The 15,325-nt window shown below is 40.8% G+C and overlaps 1 protein-coding gene and 1 long non-coding RNA gene across 4 annotated transcripts in view; one reads left to right on the forward strand and one right to left on the reverse strand.

The window, feature by feature from the left end:
• PRRX1 (paired related homeobox 1) overlaps positions 1-15,325 on the forward strand; it is a 72,003-nt gene that overhangs the window by 25,924 nt on the left and 30,754 nt on the right. The gene's annotated exons all lie outside the window — the stretch shown is intronic.
• The window catches only part of LOC115288058, a 31,948-nt gene that overhangs the window by 3,613 nt on the left and 13,010 nt on the right, over positions 1-15,325 (reverse strand). The window contains exon 3 of one of the 2 annotated variants that reach the window (XR_003906792.1): positions 10,533-10,785. The exons of the other annotated variant lie outside the window; for it this stretch is intronic. This is a non-coding gene — a long non-coding RNA (uncharacterized LOC115288058). Of the gene's footprint in view, positions 1-10,532; positions 10,786-15,325 lie in introns of those variants that run through there. 2 annotated transcript variants of the gene reach the window in all.

A 15,325-nucleotide genomic window follows, 5' to 3' on the forward strand; every position in this document is an offset into this window, starting at 1 on the left:
TTTTTTTTCAGCTACATTGAATTATGTTTTCCTCAGAGTCCTTCTTTCCTCCTTCTCTCCCTTTCTTTTTCCCTCTCCTTTCTTCTATTTCTCCCCCTTCTGCCTCCCTGCATATCCTCCCTCACCCCTCCTTTTCTCCCTTCTTCCTTCCTCTCCTCCTCCTCCCCTTTCCCCCCCTCCCTGTTCTTATGTGAGTGAAAAGTATAGTATTGAAAATAAATAAAATAAAGGAGTGTAATCCTGAGGGCTTAATGGAAAATGAGAAAATGTTAACCCTTGTGCTCTGGGTGATTCACAGAGTTCTGGCAGCAAGTTTCAGGGCACTGTGGGACCTTCTGTTGGGATAGGGGACACGGTGCCTTATCACAACACTTAAGCCAGCCTTATTGCAACATTTATTCAAGAAATATTTACTGTACAACTGTGTGTACCTGGTACTATGTTAAGCACTCTGCGGGGTATAAAGTTCCTTGTTCTTCAAGAAACTTAAGAGTTGGTTGATTGATCTAGAATCTAGACTCTAGATTAGATACAGAAACAAACAAATGCAATATAAAGTAGAAAGGGATCCTCTGGAAGAAAGGGGAACAAATTGTATGATGGAAGAGATATCTTTATCTTGGCAGTTTAAAATTAGAGTAGGAAGGATCCATTCCAGAAATCCATTTCCAGGAAATACATTTCTATACATTTCCAGGAAAGAATAGGTGTTTATATTAGCAATTGTCCATGATCAGGAAGTCCTTCCAATAACTTCCTTCCACTAATCCTTATGAGTTAAGAACTAATTTCTTATTTTTCCATAGTTCTAACATCTTTGATTAAATTATTGATTTGAAAGGTTTATTTAACTCAAAAGAAGGCCTTAAAATACCAATAAATAGGAGTTAGTAAATGTTTCAGAATGTCCTTCCTTGATTCACTATTGAACTGTGTATTAGCATGTAGCTAACTCTCTAGAAAGTAACTAAAGGATAACCTTACATTATTATTGAGTATAACCTTACATTATAATAAGCATTATAATCTTACATTAAGTTGCTGTATTACATGTATTTGATGGAATCTGAAGACTTTTTTATTTCAGACCACTAGCATTCTCTTATTATTTGTTAGTCAGATTTGTCCTGGATGTAGAATCATTTTTTTCAAGATAAGAAATGAGAGTCTACAAGTAATGAGGTTTGGAATGGGGCCAATAGAGAATCTTTGTGGAAATAAGTGAAAGAAATACTTAACTCTCTCTCTCTCTCTCTCTCTCTCTCTCTGTCTCTGTCTCTCTCCTTCTCTCTTACACACACACACACACACACACACACACACACACCCCTACCTCTCTTACATTTTTCTACATCTGGGGCTTTTGAAATTTTCATATCATCAAGAAGGCTTACCTTCTGCAGAAAGCCCTTGACCCTGAGGTACCTTAGGAAATTTTAGGAGCTGGCCTAATCCTATATATATTCCAGGCAAATTTTGACAGCCTTATTGCTTTTCATCATTAAGCGATCCTGGAACTTTTCCTAAATAGTCGGGCATATTAACAGCGGCATCTTGATTCAGTTCCAACCCAACCTTCAATTTATTCCACTCGGGCTAGTCACACAGCATTCTCCCCCAGCCCTCCTGTGACCTGAGCCATTCTGGGAGACCCATGTGCGTGCTGTTAATATATGTAGAGTTCTCAGGAGACAGAAGCTACAGAAAAGCCAAATACCATGGTTTTGTTATTATTTCTAATCACAGGGCTCTGCCTCAGCGGAATAAAGGTGAGAAAAGATGAATTAGCATTGATAAATGACTTGCAAGATAGAATATGCTGTAGAAAGGGTTCTAAATATTACTATAAGGAGTGGAGACAGCATGCAAATGTGATTAAGGAGGTGGGGTCAGAGGGCAAATGCTGGAATATGGGTGCACCTCGGGTCAGTGTGACCGAATTCTGCAATGATGTAATTTCCTGCACATACCAATCTTAGAGGCAGGCTCTCAGGAAACAGGATATTTGAGATGGCAGTCCTGCCTTCCTTACGAAGGGGACCAGGAAAGAATAACAGTTGACTTTCTTGCTGGGCTGCGATCTCCCACCTCCCCCATCCCCCACACCCACTAAACTCTGCACTCACCATCGTAAATAATTTGAAAATTTGTGTTGCTGAGTAAAACTTGCTCAGCCAGACTCTTAAAAGGAAACCTTTTATGTAGGAAGTTAGTTTGGTGGTAAAGGTAGTATGATGGAGGGCAGGCAATGAAGGGGGTGGGTCCATTTATTCCTTGGAGTTTCTCAGAGACTGAGTTCAAACGTTGAGAAACTCAGATCTGGACTACATTTCCAGATGAGACAAGGGATCCAGGAAAATGTATTTTCTCAGAAATCTGATCTTACTGACGGCGAGATGTAGACTTCTACGTTCTGTAGAACTCGGGTGAGTTTTTGCCCCCAAAGTAAAACGGTGGGGAGCAATAATTCCATCTTATTTACAAATCTTTACTTCCTAATGGTCATGTTTTCCGCTTGTGAGAAGTGGGTATAGGATCATGTGCCACCCAGAGATTCCCTGAGGCAAATACAGATTTCGTGTTCTGAAGCACCTCAGTTTTCACTGAGAAAGAGCGCTACCACAAAGGACTTCATCCCGAGCATGTCGATTTCTATGTGCAGGTGTGTCCAAAATCCAAATGTCAGTACCACAAAGTTTCGGTTTCTCACTTGGGTTTGTTATTGTACAGGCCAACACATGAAACATAGGAGGAAGGTTGGAACAATTTTTATAAATGAATTTAGGAAAACATAGTGACTTGAGAGAATCCTTGAATTCAAACTTGAGTTTGTAAGTGGTCGAATCAGATCTACTCTAGGATCTGGAATTCCTTCTCCAGGATTCCTGGCAGACAGAAGCCAGGCTTGCTTAAAGATGTTCACGGATAGGGAGGACACCGTCTCCCAGAGCAGCTGTTTTCTTTGTGTGGTGCGAATTGTTTTTATAAAGTTTATATGAAATGTTTGTGTGTGTATCTGCTTGTGTGCATGTATAATACATCCGCCCTGTAAGAGGCATGTTTTTAAAAGTTTTTAATGTTTATTTATTTTTTTGTGAGAGAGAGAGAGAGAGAGAGAGAGAGAGACAGAGAGAGAGAGACAGAGAGAGCGCTAACAGGGAAGGGGCAGAGAGAGACGGAGACACAGAATCTGAAGCAGGTTCCAGGCTCTGAGCTGTCTGCACAGAGTTGGACATGGGACTTGAACTCATGAACCACGAGATCATGACCTGAGCTGAAGTCGGACACTTAACCGACTGAGCCACCCAGACACCCCAAGAGGCATGGGTTTTTTGTTTTTTTTTTTTTATGTAACTGCATTTTCTCTTTGAAAAGCTAGTCATGTGGACTAAGAAGTGTGTGCATACTTATGGGGAAAATGATCAGGATGGCACTGAAAATCTGGGAAATGTGCCCCCTGTGTGTACCAGTGCTTTAAGAAGGCATATTTATGCTTTTAGAAACAAGCGCATCTTTTTATTGATTCAGGGACTTCTACTATTTCACAATGAGAGCAGATTGTAAATAAAACTTCACTGATGTTCTTTTTCCCTTTTCCTGCTCCAGCCACTGGAAGCTAAATGAGTAACAGCTGCACTTCAAGTGTTCCTATAGATAAAAAGTCAAGTACAGTAACATCTAAGGATGTTTTTGTTGTTGGAGTAACAATGCATATAGGAATTAAGAGGTGACTGAGGGCATCAGCTCTTCTAATTTGTCCTTCAGACTCTTCGGGCAACAAATTAGAAAACTGGCTGAGCCCAAGAAGCCAATGCACTGGGGGAGATCTGATCTTGCGTGCAGTTGGGTCTGGGTCACCCACTGGGATGCCTTTGGAGTCCTGAGGTGTAAGATATCTGATGTGACCATGGCCGAAGGCATTAACTGCTCCCGATGGACTGTCAGGGCCAAGAAGGGGCTGCGGAGGGTGTCTCCAAACCTCTTGTTTGCAGAAAGGGGAAACTGAGGTGATTTGCACAAGATCAGCTAGGTATTTGCAGAAGTAGGGCTGGAACTCCAGCTCCTGGTCAATGACCACTACGTTCCACCCATGGCTCCCCATAGCTGCATTTTGGTTGTGACCGCTCAGAAGCAGATGCTATATTGGCATTCTGCACCCACCCATTCCATCCCTTACCCCTACCCACCCCGTTCTTTTAGCAAAATCTTTACGGAAAGTATTCACATACCCTTGGTGGAGGGAGGGAATGTCCTTGGTGGAAATGTCACTCTTTCATGCTGAGAATGTATACATGTGGGAGAGTCACAGCCACAGTTAGAGGAGAGTGTTTTCCTTTCAGAGTCAGGACCAAAAAGAAGCCTTTTCTCTTGTTAGTTGTGGCCTGAGTTCTTTTCACTTGGACACAAAAGCTCCCAGCCAAGGATAGTTTCTGTTAGTTCCGGTCACCTCAAATTCATTTCTCTCGTCAACAAGAAATCTGGCTATCTTCTCTCTTTTTTTTTTTTTTTTTTTTTTTGTTCTATTCTCTGGGACCTTTGCTGGAACCTCAGCTGAACCCAGCACAGGCTTAACCTAACCGAGGATGCTTTTTCTGGGAGCTTCCAGATGTTCAGTGTGGAAGAATAAAATGGAGACATGCTGTCCTCTAAACTTCCACATGAAGGCTTTGGCCTCTCGGGTCGCTCTGTCAGTGGTGATGGGCATGTCCAAAGTCCCATACGACCTCACACCTGGCCAGTCACTCATCCACGATACGAGGTAGGCAGGAGCAAAGGAGAGAGTGACCCAGGAAAGGTCCCAGGGCCATGTGACAGTAAGACAAGCCGGGCACGCTTTTTTGTGGCTATTTAGAAACGCAGCGGGCGTCAGTCCCACAGTGCAGGAATGATGGCAAATGCATCACCAGCCACGACCAGCCGGGACACGTCTGTATTATAGAAAAAGAGGCAGCCTTGAATCTCAATATCATATTTTAGGTCTTTGGCTGCCTGTCGCCTAGTGAGCAGTTCTCAGCCAGGATCCATTGTCAGTGGTTACAAAAAGATAACACAAGGTGAAACTGCAGTGCCGAGGGATGCGGTTAAGATTTGTCAAGCCGTTCAGAGTTCTTTGTAAGTAAAAAGACTTTCCCCAGTGACTTACGAATCCAATTTTCCAGTTTCAAAAGGGCAAAGAGCACATTTTGCCCTTTGTGCTAAAAATTAGTATCTTTATTTACATGCAAATTACTTTAAAAGCTAGGAAGACCTATAAAATTTTAAATGTCCCACACCAGGGGGCTTAAACTAAGAGTCTTTGTCAAATAAAATGAATTCTCCAAGATCTGCTTTGAGCTACTTTCCTTGCATTTAAGCCCAGCCTCTCTTAGAGGAAGGAAACAGTAAAGTTCTCACAGAGAGAGAAAATGTTTACCACTCAGTAAAAATCCCTGGGTTTCGCCGTATGAAAGCTTTAATTTAGCTCAGCTCACTCCTCCATGAGTTAATTTAGAGCACCAATAAAAGGAGATTATTTTTGGACTGAAAATCTGTCCGGCACATTCTTTGAACCTAATACAACTAAATAAAGCTATCCAAACTCCCGCGATTTTTAAAGGAGGTCACCCACAAGTGATAGCCCTCTGATTATTTTTTATACACATAACAGACTGAATGTGCAGGGCATGCTCTAATCTGGAGAGATTAGGAGCTTCATACAAGAATAGACCCACGGCCTAAACACGCATTAACGGGAAAAGATGTGGAATGTGAACCTGCAAGTGTCCGTGAGTGCACACTTGTATGCATGCGTATATGTGCATACATGTGTGCGTGTGCACACACACTCATCAGTCCAAGACGCATCAAAGAGAAAGGGATTTGGCTGCAGCACTGGGCAAATCCACTGGGCAAACCACTTCATGTCTTAGGCTCTCGGTTACTCTATTGTAAAATGGGAACAATTGTCTCCATGGAGGGTTAGCATATTGGATATAAACTAGTGTGTGCGTTCATGGTCACCTGACAAGTATAATATTTTAGTCTGTATCTTTTTCTTGCCTGTAACTTTTCTATTTTTGTATCTATTTTTTTCCTATTCATTTTTTCTCATAATAAATGTAAGACAAGCTCATCATAGAAAATGAGAATAGAATATAGGAAAGGCAATAAGGAGAAAATATTCATTATTGTATCACTCAGAGGGGAGTACTTTTAATATTTTGATTTATTTCCTTCTAGTCTTTCTTATTTTTTTGCTAAATATTGTTTTATATAGTTAACAATATACCAAAAAAAAAAAAGTGGGGAGGGCGCCTGGGCGGCTCAGTTGGCTGAGCATCTGACTTCAGTTGAGGTCATGATCCCACGGTTTGTGGGTTCAAACCCCACATCGAGAGCTGTGCTGACCGCTCAGCGCCTAGAGCCTGCTTCAGATTCTCTCTCTTTCTCTCTACCCTCCCCCTGCTTGCACTCTGTCTGTCTCTCAAAATTAAATAAACATTAAAAAAATATGTATACCGTGTGTGTAAGTTGTATTCATATACATGGATACATGGATACATGTGTGTATACTCACAGGGATTCTTTCATAGTAAAACGCCTTTATAAGTATAACTCTTCACACCGCATGTGCCCTGTCCTCATCTTTATAAACATCAGCAACATCATCATTTATTGAACACTCTGTAGCAAATCATATATAAGGAGTTTACATATGTTATTTTATTTAATTTTCATGAAATATTGATGTTTATATACCAAGATAAATATAGCCAATAAAGATAAAGTATCGAAGAAAATGATAATATTAATCCGTAAGCCTCTGAGAGAAGTTCCAGGACTCTCAGGACTAGTTAAACTAATTTAACTGGCAACAAAGTGGCGGTAACACTCATAATGACCTCAGACTTTGGACAGTTGAAGCTAAGTAAGGATGTATACGTATGTTTCTTAATAAAGATCTCTTGTCACTTACATAAGCACTTGAGCATACACTTTTTTTTTTTAAATTTTAAAGTGTGGAGAACAAAGCATCTCTTAGTTTTTCTGTCCCTAGAGGATGAAATCATTTAAAGATGGGTTGATGCCTCAGTGAAATGCAAAAAGCCTTCTTCCAAGAATACATAGCCACCATTCAGTGTTTGGGAGGGTGGTTCAGCATCACAGTAGAGACCTTTTGCTTATTAAAATCCACTGTTTTTCTGACCATTGACCCACTAAATGGAGCAGCTGAAAGGAGTAACACCATATTATTTCTTAAGCTTTGGGAAATCAATCTTGCAATTTCCATTTTTATCAACAGAACCCATTCAGAGCAGAATTGGAGCAAAGTTGCTGCCGACTTGACTCAGCCCCTTAAGTACTGACTTCCACAACCATCCCGTCTTTCTGGGGAAGGCTTGCTGGTCTACCAGCCTCTGCTGGTGAGGCAGAGAGAGAGCATGCTAGAGGTGGGGGAGGCAGCCACACAGGGGAGGAGGGTGGGTGGGAGGGTGTTGGGGGGTCCCTGGAGAAGGGGCTCCAGGCCGTTAAGTTCTAATCCTCCCTCAGGGAGGCCCCGCTGGCCCCCAAGGCTGTTGCTCTCCGGTGTGCTGTGTTGATGGCCTGTAATCTTTTGTCAGAGTAATTGACGGTGAAGTCTGCACTTTTGCAGCTAATGATAAATAGGGCTTTTAAAGGTTGTAATTTCTTGTTTAACCGATGCCAGTTGCAAATACTTTGTGCCGAGGAATAATTCCTCTCTGCCAAATAAAATACAGGGGAAGTCTGTGGCATGTTTTTCAGTGTATTGTTAGTCACAGCTTGCCTGACAGAGCACTTTCTGTGCAGGAGATAAATGTGCGGGCCGTCTGGCTGCCAATTTCAGCACAGAAAGGACTTTTCTTGTGGAAAAGGCTTTTCTGTTTCCCCGGCAAACATGAAGAAGGTTTTGTATTTCTCTTTTTTCGCTTTTAATTTTTATTCTTTCCTAAAACTCTTTGAGAGGTAAATGTTTGGTTCTCTGAAAGCAGAAGGTTTCTTTGAGGTATTCAGGGTGTCTCGCCTTTTTCTGTGTTCCGTTCTGGAGTTCTCGTTTGCCTACAGCTCCTCCAGATAATTGGCAAAGAGGAACCTCCCCTCAGTTTGCAGAGAATGTATTATGAGCAGTGGAATCAAGGAAGAGAGTCTCAGGAGGTCTGTCCATCACAAGACCGGAGGGGAGAAATTATGGTGTAAGGGGCTGGAAAGAGGCAAAGAAGAGAGAATAAGAGTTCTTGCAGCCTCAGATGCAGACAGCCTGGCTTAGATTTGAATTGGGATTACAGTCTTTAAAAATGAAACCAAGTGACACAAAAATACAATGAGAAATACTAGTTTCTATCAAAGTACAAATATCCATTTGTTTCTGGGGTTTTCATATATATGTAACTATATTTTATTTTATCTTAAATTATTTTTTAAAAAGCATATCTAAGTATTTCTCTTTTTAAAAATATTTCTTTATTATTGAGAGAGAGAGAGTGCGTGCACGTGTGAGTGCAAGTGTGGAGGAGGGGCAGAGAGAAAGAGAGAGACAGAGAGACAGAGAGACAAACAGAGCATCCAAAGTGGGCTCTGTGTTGACAGCAAAAACCCCAATGCTGGGCTTGAACTCAAGTGAATCGTGAGATCATGACCTGAGCCAAAGTTGGACACATAACCAACTGAGCCACACAGGTGCCCCAATTATATTTTAAATATACTAGTGGAATTAGCAATTTAAAATATACTAAGGTTGGGGGGCCCGGGGGGCCCAGTCTAACTCTTTTTTTCAGCACAGGTTATGTTCCCAGAGTCGTGGAATCAAGCCCTATGTCGGGCTGTGCACTGAGCAGGGAGCCTGCTTAAGATTTTCTCTCTCTCCCTCTGCCCCCCTCCCCACTCTAAAATAAGAAAAATATATATCCTGAGACAATTTATGTCATATCTGATATTGTGTTTTCATAAATTTTCTTTTTTTATGAATCAAGCGGCTTAAAGTGAGGCTTCTCAGGGGCCAGGCAAGATCAGCTGGACTCTTGGGGGGAAGGTTGCCGGGTGGACACCCCTCCAGTGGGTATAGAGCCTTTGGTGGGCTGCGTTCCTGCAGGTTTCTAATACAGGGGTGCATGGGCTTTCCGGATGTATATTTGGACTATTTAGAAAGCCCCTCGGAGCACCCTCATACATTAAGAGTCACATGTCTTTATGCCTGAATGTGTACTTTGTGTCTTTAGTAACTTAGATACCTATGTACCTAATAGGTTAAAAGAAAGATAAGCAGGAGAGGCCTGGGAGATAGTGGGAGACGATGGATAGTGAGATATTACGGTGGAAGTTTAGGAATCAGAGAAGCCTCAAGCATCCTGACCACTAAAAGTAGCAGGATGGGTCACGTTATTTGTGCTAACTTTCTGAATCTATACAGCACTGATGTTTGTCTCATGCCCAGCCCAAAGCAAGCTCCGTGCAGTTACCAGGATGCTATCTGAAAGGCAAAAATGTTCCCGTTGCCCACTCCCCTGCCGAAAAAAAATCCATTCCTGAGTCCCTGGCACTAAAGAATGAAGTCCCTCGTCTCTTTGTAAGAGGCCCTCCACCATCTGACCCTATTTCCCTCCAGTTCCACCTTCCTCCTCTCCTCAGAGCTCCCAAATGCTCAGCTGTGGCAACACGAGAGTCCAGATCATATCACCTACCAGCCCTACATTCTTGAGACGTCTACTTCTCTGACCCTCTAAAATTAGGACAATGACATGCCCCTACATGGCACTGTTGTGAGGAAGGAATGAGGTGAAAATCCACTATTAGGAATGAGTAATACAGCTTTTTATCACTCTGCTCCATCCGTTCCAGACTTTTCCTCCCTGTCACAATGTGTATTTTTCCTTCAGAACTCAGTGCAATTACTCCCTCCTTTTCTGTGACTCTTTTCTCATATATTAAGATACAGTTAATTCCTCCTTTGTGCTGCAGCTCTACAGTAGAGCCTCCATTATTTTAGTTAGCTCATTTAAAACACTTGTTGATATATCTGTTTTTCTCACTATACTGTGAGCTTCTTGTGGGGTGGTGGGTGGTGGGGGGAGGCCACTGCCCTTTCATACCCACCCAGGGGTTCAGTAAACACGTTACAATCAATAGAAAGAAAAATATAAGATAGGAAAACTTAATTTCAATTCCATGGTGTAAAGGCTCAAATAAGCCCTGGACATGAACTCATTTTAATTTGTGTGGCCATCTGATCATTCCATCTCTACTCAGGCCAAATGCTTTGCTTGCTTTGTTCAAGAATTACCCATTTAGAAGACTCCCCGCCTTTTCTGCCCCATGGAGTTGGCATGCGTGTGAGGTGTGTGCGAGGGAAAAGCAGACCCACATTTCTGCTAACAAATGTAATGTTCATCACACCAGAACTAAAAAGAGAACTACCCAACTTAATTTCTTAATTTCTTAGCCAGTTCCCTAATGCTTGCCCATGCTCACATTGGAAGATACAGATTTTGATTTGTTTTCTCATGTTTCCCACTGTTCTATCACATGAGCATGCTCTCTGAAGGGTAAACACTCAAATTTTATTTTGAAAGCGCCGAAGGCAAAGACAGTATAATATGGCTCTTCCAAAAATGGCAATCATGGAGTATTTCAAACAACTTGGGGATTCCAGAAAGCTGAGGTCGTGGCAGCTTGGTGACTTACGGCGCCGCGTGTAATGGATGGGTACTGGATCCACGCAATTATCTTGTTCCCGTTGGCCTCGTGCAAAAATCGCGTTTTTGCTCCCACGTTTCGGGGAGGGATGTGCAACTAGATGATCGGGAGAAGAATAGAAATAGCTTACAGGCTCTAACCTCAATTCTCAATTTCTTGCCAAATCAAATGTTTAGGAGCATTTCTCTGAACTAAACATGTCTTATAAAAATCGTATGATTGCAAACCAATCCAGTCAAGAAGTTGGTCTCTTTATTTCAACTTCTGGGTTGAAATGATACCCAACGCACTCTCTCCAATTTCTATCCACCTCTTAAAAGTTCTTCCACTTTTTAATAGTTTAGGAAGCACATTTCATAACCTCTGCACTTATTCAGGACCTCTGGTTCTGTGAGAGGCAAGCAGAGGAAAGGCTTTCAGAACTTGAACTTGGTAGCCAAACTACCAGGAGTCAAGGAGCCTCAGCCAGGTGCCCTTGGACAGGCTCATCATCCTCCCTCAGCCTCTTCCTCAGCCTGAGGTGTCCTTCCTTCATCTGCAGTATAGGGATTAATAACAACATCACGTCTTAGGGGAGTGAAACATGAAAATATTCCATGTAACGCACTTAACAATGGTTCCCGGCAAATAATAAGTGCTCAATGATTGTTACCAAAAAATGTTTATTAAGTAGTTACTTGGGAAATCATATTCATCCAACATTAGATCCTAGGAAGTATGTAAAAGAGGTAGAAAATATTGTCTCTGCCTTCACAGAGTTTACAATGATATTGCCTTACTTATCTGCCAAGTATTTTGAGAAAAGTCATCTTGAACTTCACTTACAATCCTGTAAGGCATTTTGGACTTTTCTTTCACCTTTTAGTAAAAATACCGGAGCACAGGAAGGACGAGGAACTTGCTGACAGATAATGAGTGACAGAGACAAGATTGGCACGTGGAGTTCGACTCTCTAGTGCCATTTCCAATACACCCCAGTGTCTCCGCTTAGTAGCTTTTAAAACTCAAACCCATAGAAAACAAAGAAGACAATATGACAGCGTATAACTATGTACTAAGTTGTCAAACTTGAGCACTTAATGCAATAGAGTTATGAAAGGAGAATAATTAATGTGATCTGGAGAATTTGAGAAAAGGAAAATAAAATTAAAATTTTCATTAAGGGTTAAAGTGTACCCACCTACTGACCATTTTTTATTCTGAATGGTACTAGATGTTGGGTTTCCCTATTTATTAAATTAAATAAATGTTACTTTGCTTAGTTTTGCTAAACTCTATAAATTATTAATACATTTTTTGGTAAAACTACATTGTGCTCTTATACCAAAAATATATTTGAAATATAAATGAAATAGCATATGTGAGGTGTTTTATGATCTTTTGAAGAAAAGCACCAACCACATAAATGCAACCTCTCAACTCCGAAGTTATGAACACAATTACATTCTCTCCCTTTAATGGAATTCTATTCCCTCCAACTGCACTGAATATAAAGCGGGGAACATAGATTTCTGGTTATTTTCCTGAGGTTCAAAAATCTCTAGGCTGTGGTTAACTTTTGGCTTGAGCCCACAAAAGCACACTCTAAATATTCATCATACCCAAAGGTTAAGTAGGGTGCATGAGATGTAATTGATTCATTGGCCATTGGTCACTGCAGTCATTGTACAGGACTGGATGTATGCAGACTTGTCTTCTCAGCTGTCCTAATTCTTAAAGAAACCTTGAGAAGCAGGATAGACTTTGGAAAGCCGGTGATATATCCACCTGTCTTTTATTTTTAAGTTCCCACAGGGGATGATCTTGGAGAAACCCATCTTTATGATAGTCTTTGTTGAAACAAACAAAAGGGTAAGCAGATTTGCACCAACAGATCTGCACCCTGTGTGTAACAGACTATCTACCAAACTTCCCTGAATCATAAACGTTGGACCTCCTCTCTTAGTCTGGGGAACATATTGTTTTTCTGGATGCTCTACTTTTGGAAGAGGCATCAACTTGGAATCTAACTAACAGGCCTAGAATCTGTTGTTACTGGATCCTTTGTAACATTATTTTTCCAGTCCTGTCAAAAAACTTTCTAGAGGGACCAATAAAACTTACCTAGTAGCTTTGTCTGCACTTTGAAACACATATTGCAAATTGTTCCAAAGGCTCACATATTACTTGGGTCCTGGTGGGATGGTGTCACTTTGTAAATGCTCAGAGTTTAATGGAAGAATATCCTTAAGGATTCATCTTTAATGCATGCTTGCTTTTTTTTTTTTTTGCCACTTTCCCTCCTTATGTCTGCATTATGCAGCAATTTATGACTCCGTTGATATAGCACTTGGTTGTACCAACCAGCACAGCTTGGCAATTGACTTCACTTGGAACATCACACACTCTGCCTTGCTCCACTTAAATTGGAAACATCTGAAATATCTATTTAAAACATTGTGCGTGTGGGGGGGGGGGGTTGTTTGCAGCTGACTCTAGCCGGCACTGATACCACATGAGCCATTGTCTTGGAGCTCCTACCTAGAAACTGATATGTCAGAATGAGTTACCAGATCTAGTTGGCATAAGACTAGGTAATGGTGATAGGGCTTGGCAGTTTTAGCTCTACAGAAAGCCCAAACAAGTAAGAGCTTTCACAATGCCACAGGTTTGTCCTTTTCCCTGTGGGGAATTTGAGCAGCTTCTGGTTCTCATGTTTATAGCACTGTTATAGTTCAACCCAGGATTCTGTGAGCTGAGTCACACACCCCCATATGGACACCCACACATACCACGTAAGCACACATTTACACAAACATTTTTATGAGAAATATGTCCCACATCTTTCAGTGTAAAATTGTTTTAAAATTCCAGAACTTGGCAAAAACAGTTTTTTCATCTTTGCTATCTTCTCAATTGTTTCAATACCTGTCAGATCTGATCATTTTCTTTAAAAATTACTTAAAAGAAAATAAGCATCCATACAATGTTGAAATAACCCTGTGATATCCACAAACCTCATCAACAATGTTATTTAAGACATCAAGAACATTACATATTTGACTATAGAGATCTGTAGCCATGGAATTTTATAAACTGTAGTTAATCCATTGTTAATAGATTACAAAAATTGAGTAAATATATTATTATTAGATTTCTCCATCGGCCAAGTATTTGAAAAGGACTTTGTAAGTTAAAATCAGGAAGAGATATTTGAAACCATCTAGTGTAATACCCTCTTTGACAGCAATAGAAATGGAAACCCATTTGGCAAAGTTACATTCTTAAGATTGCATGCTGGAAAACAAAATCACATGACTTTTTAGGGACAGACAGAGTGAAAACCCCATTATCTGACTTCTAGTCCCCTGGAGCCCCACTCCTAACTATTATGTAAAGACTTAATGATACGATTCTATGAAAAAATGTTTTAGACTATTGCATTGTGGAAAATGTGAGAAGGGGTAGAAAATTCTTGTATAAATTGGGTCTGGGGTTGTGACTAATTAGAGATAAGCTTTGGCATAAAAATATGGGCTCTCTCCAGTCAAGAAGTTAACTATCTAATATTACTCGGTGACCACCCAACCACAGTGGCCAGCAAGCTAGTGCCCCTGTAGCCTTGGGAAGAGCTGGGACTCATTCTAAAATGGAAGTCTCCAGGAAGGAAAATCATAACAATCCTTCTGACCAAGGAACTTTATCCCCAAACTAACAGATCTTGTAGTAAAGAAAGAAGTTTACTGATGCTACCAAAGGAGGTGTGATCACTATCCCTAAAAAATCTTAATAGAAATAATCAAATGAATGAGATGAAGGAGCTTAGCAAAAGTCTGCAAAACACGTCTGAATAGCAAAAAGGGAGCAGACGTCCTTGTGAATAACTCCCTCTTTGACTATAAAAAATTATACATCCTAAGATGTCCCCACTTTGGCCTAAATCCACTGTTACACACATACTTTCCTTTAACCAGTTTATGGCAAACATTTTACTTATGAAATCTGTTTTTCCAGAATCTCTTCTCCCACCTACCTACCTAATCAGTATATGTTTTTATTGGGGTCCCCTGAGTTCATAAAATCTTCCCGTTTATCCCTAAGACACTTTATTTTAAAGGTGCCAACTTTCCAATAAGCTAATCATGCCATTAACTCTGTGCCATGTTAATTGGAATTGCAGAGGAAAAGAAGTGTCATAAGAAGAAAGCTGGCAAACAGAAGCTCTGTCAATGGCCAGGGAATTACACACTTGCCTGCCCCAGTTTGTCCTTCCTCTTGCTTCAGCATATTGTTATCACAGTCTTTTCTTGAAAGTAATTTACAAGTTTAAAAGCAATCTAAAAATAGGAGAAATCTGGAAAAAGACTCAAGGATGTGGAAGGAAGAACACCTGTGTTAGTACCAAAAGCACATTGGGAACAGATGCCAAAGAAGAGAATGTTTTCCATGGTGATGAAGAAGGCATTGTTCCTACCCTTGGTTATCCTCCTTTCTTGGTATCTTTTTTTTTTAATCAATAAAATTGGTTATTGGGTCTTTCCTCCATCCTGGCTTCTTCCTGTTATGAGTTGAGTGGTCTGAATTCTTCTTGCCAACTTTCAGATGATGAGGATTGGAAGTGGTGGCCATGACATGACTCACAGTGACACATAGATTA

Source organism: Suricata suricatta, chromosome 3 (assembly GCF_006229205.1).
Source record: "Suricata suricatta isolate VVHF042 chromosome 3, meerkat_22Aug2017_6uvM2_HiC, whole genome shotgun sequence".
NCBI classification, from domain to species: domain Eukaryota; kingdom Metazoa; phylum Chordata; class Mammalia; order Carnivora; family Herpestidae; genus Suricata; species Suricata suricatta.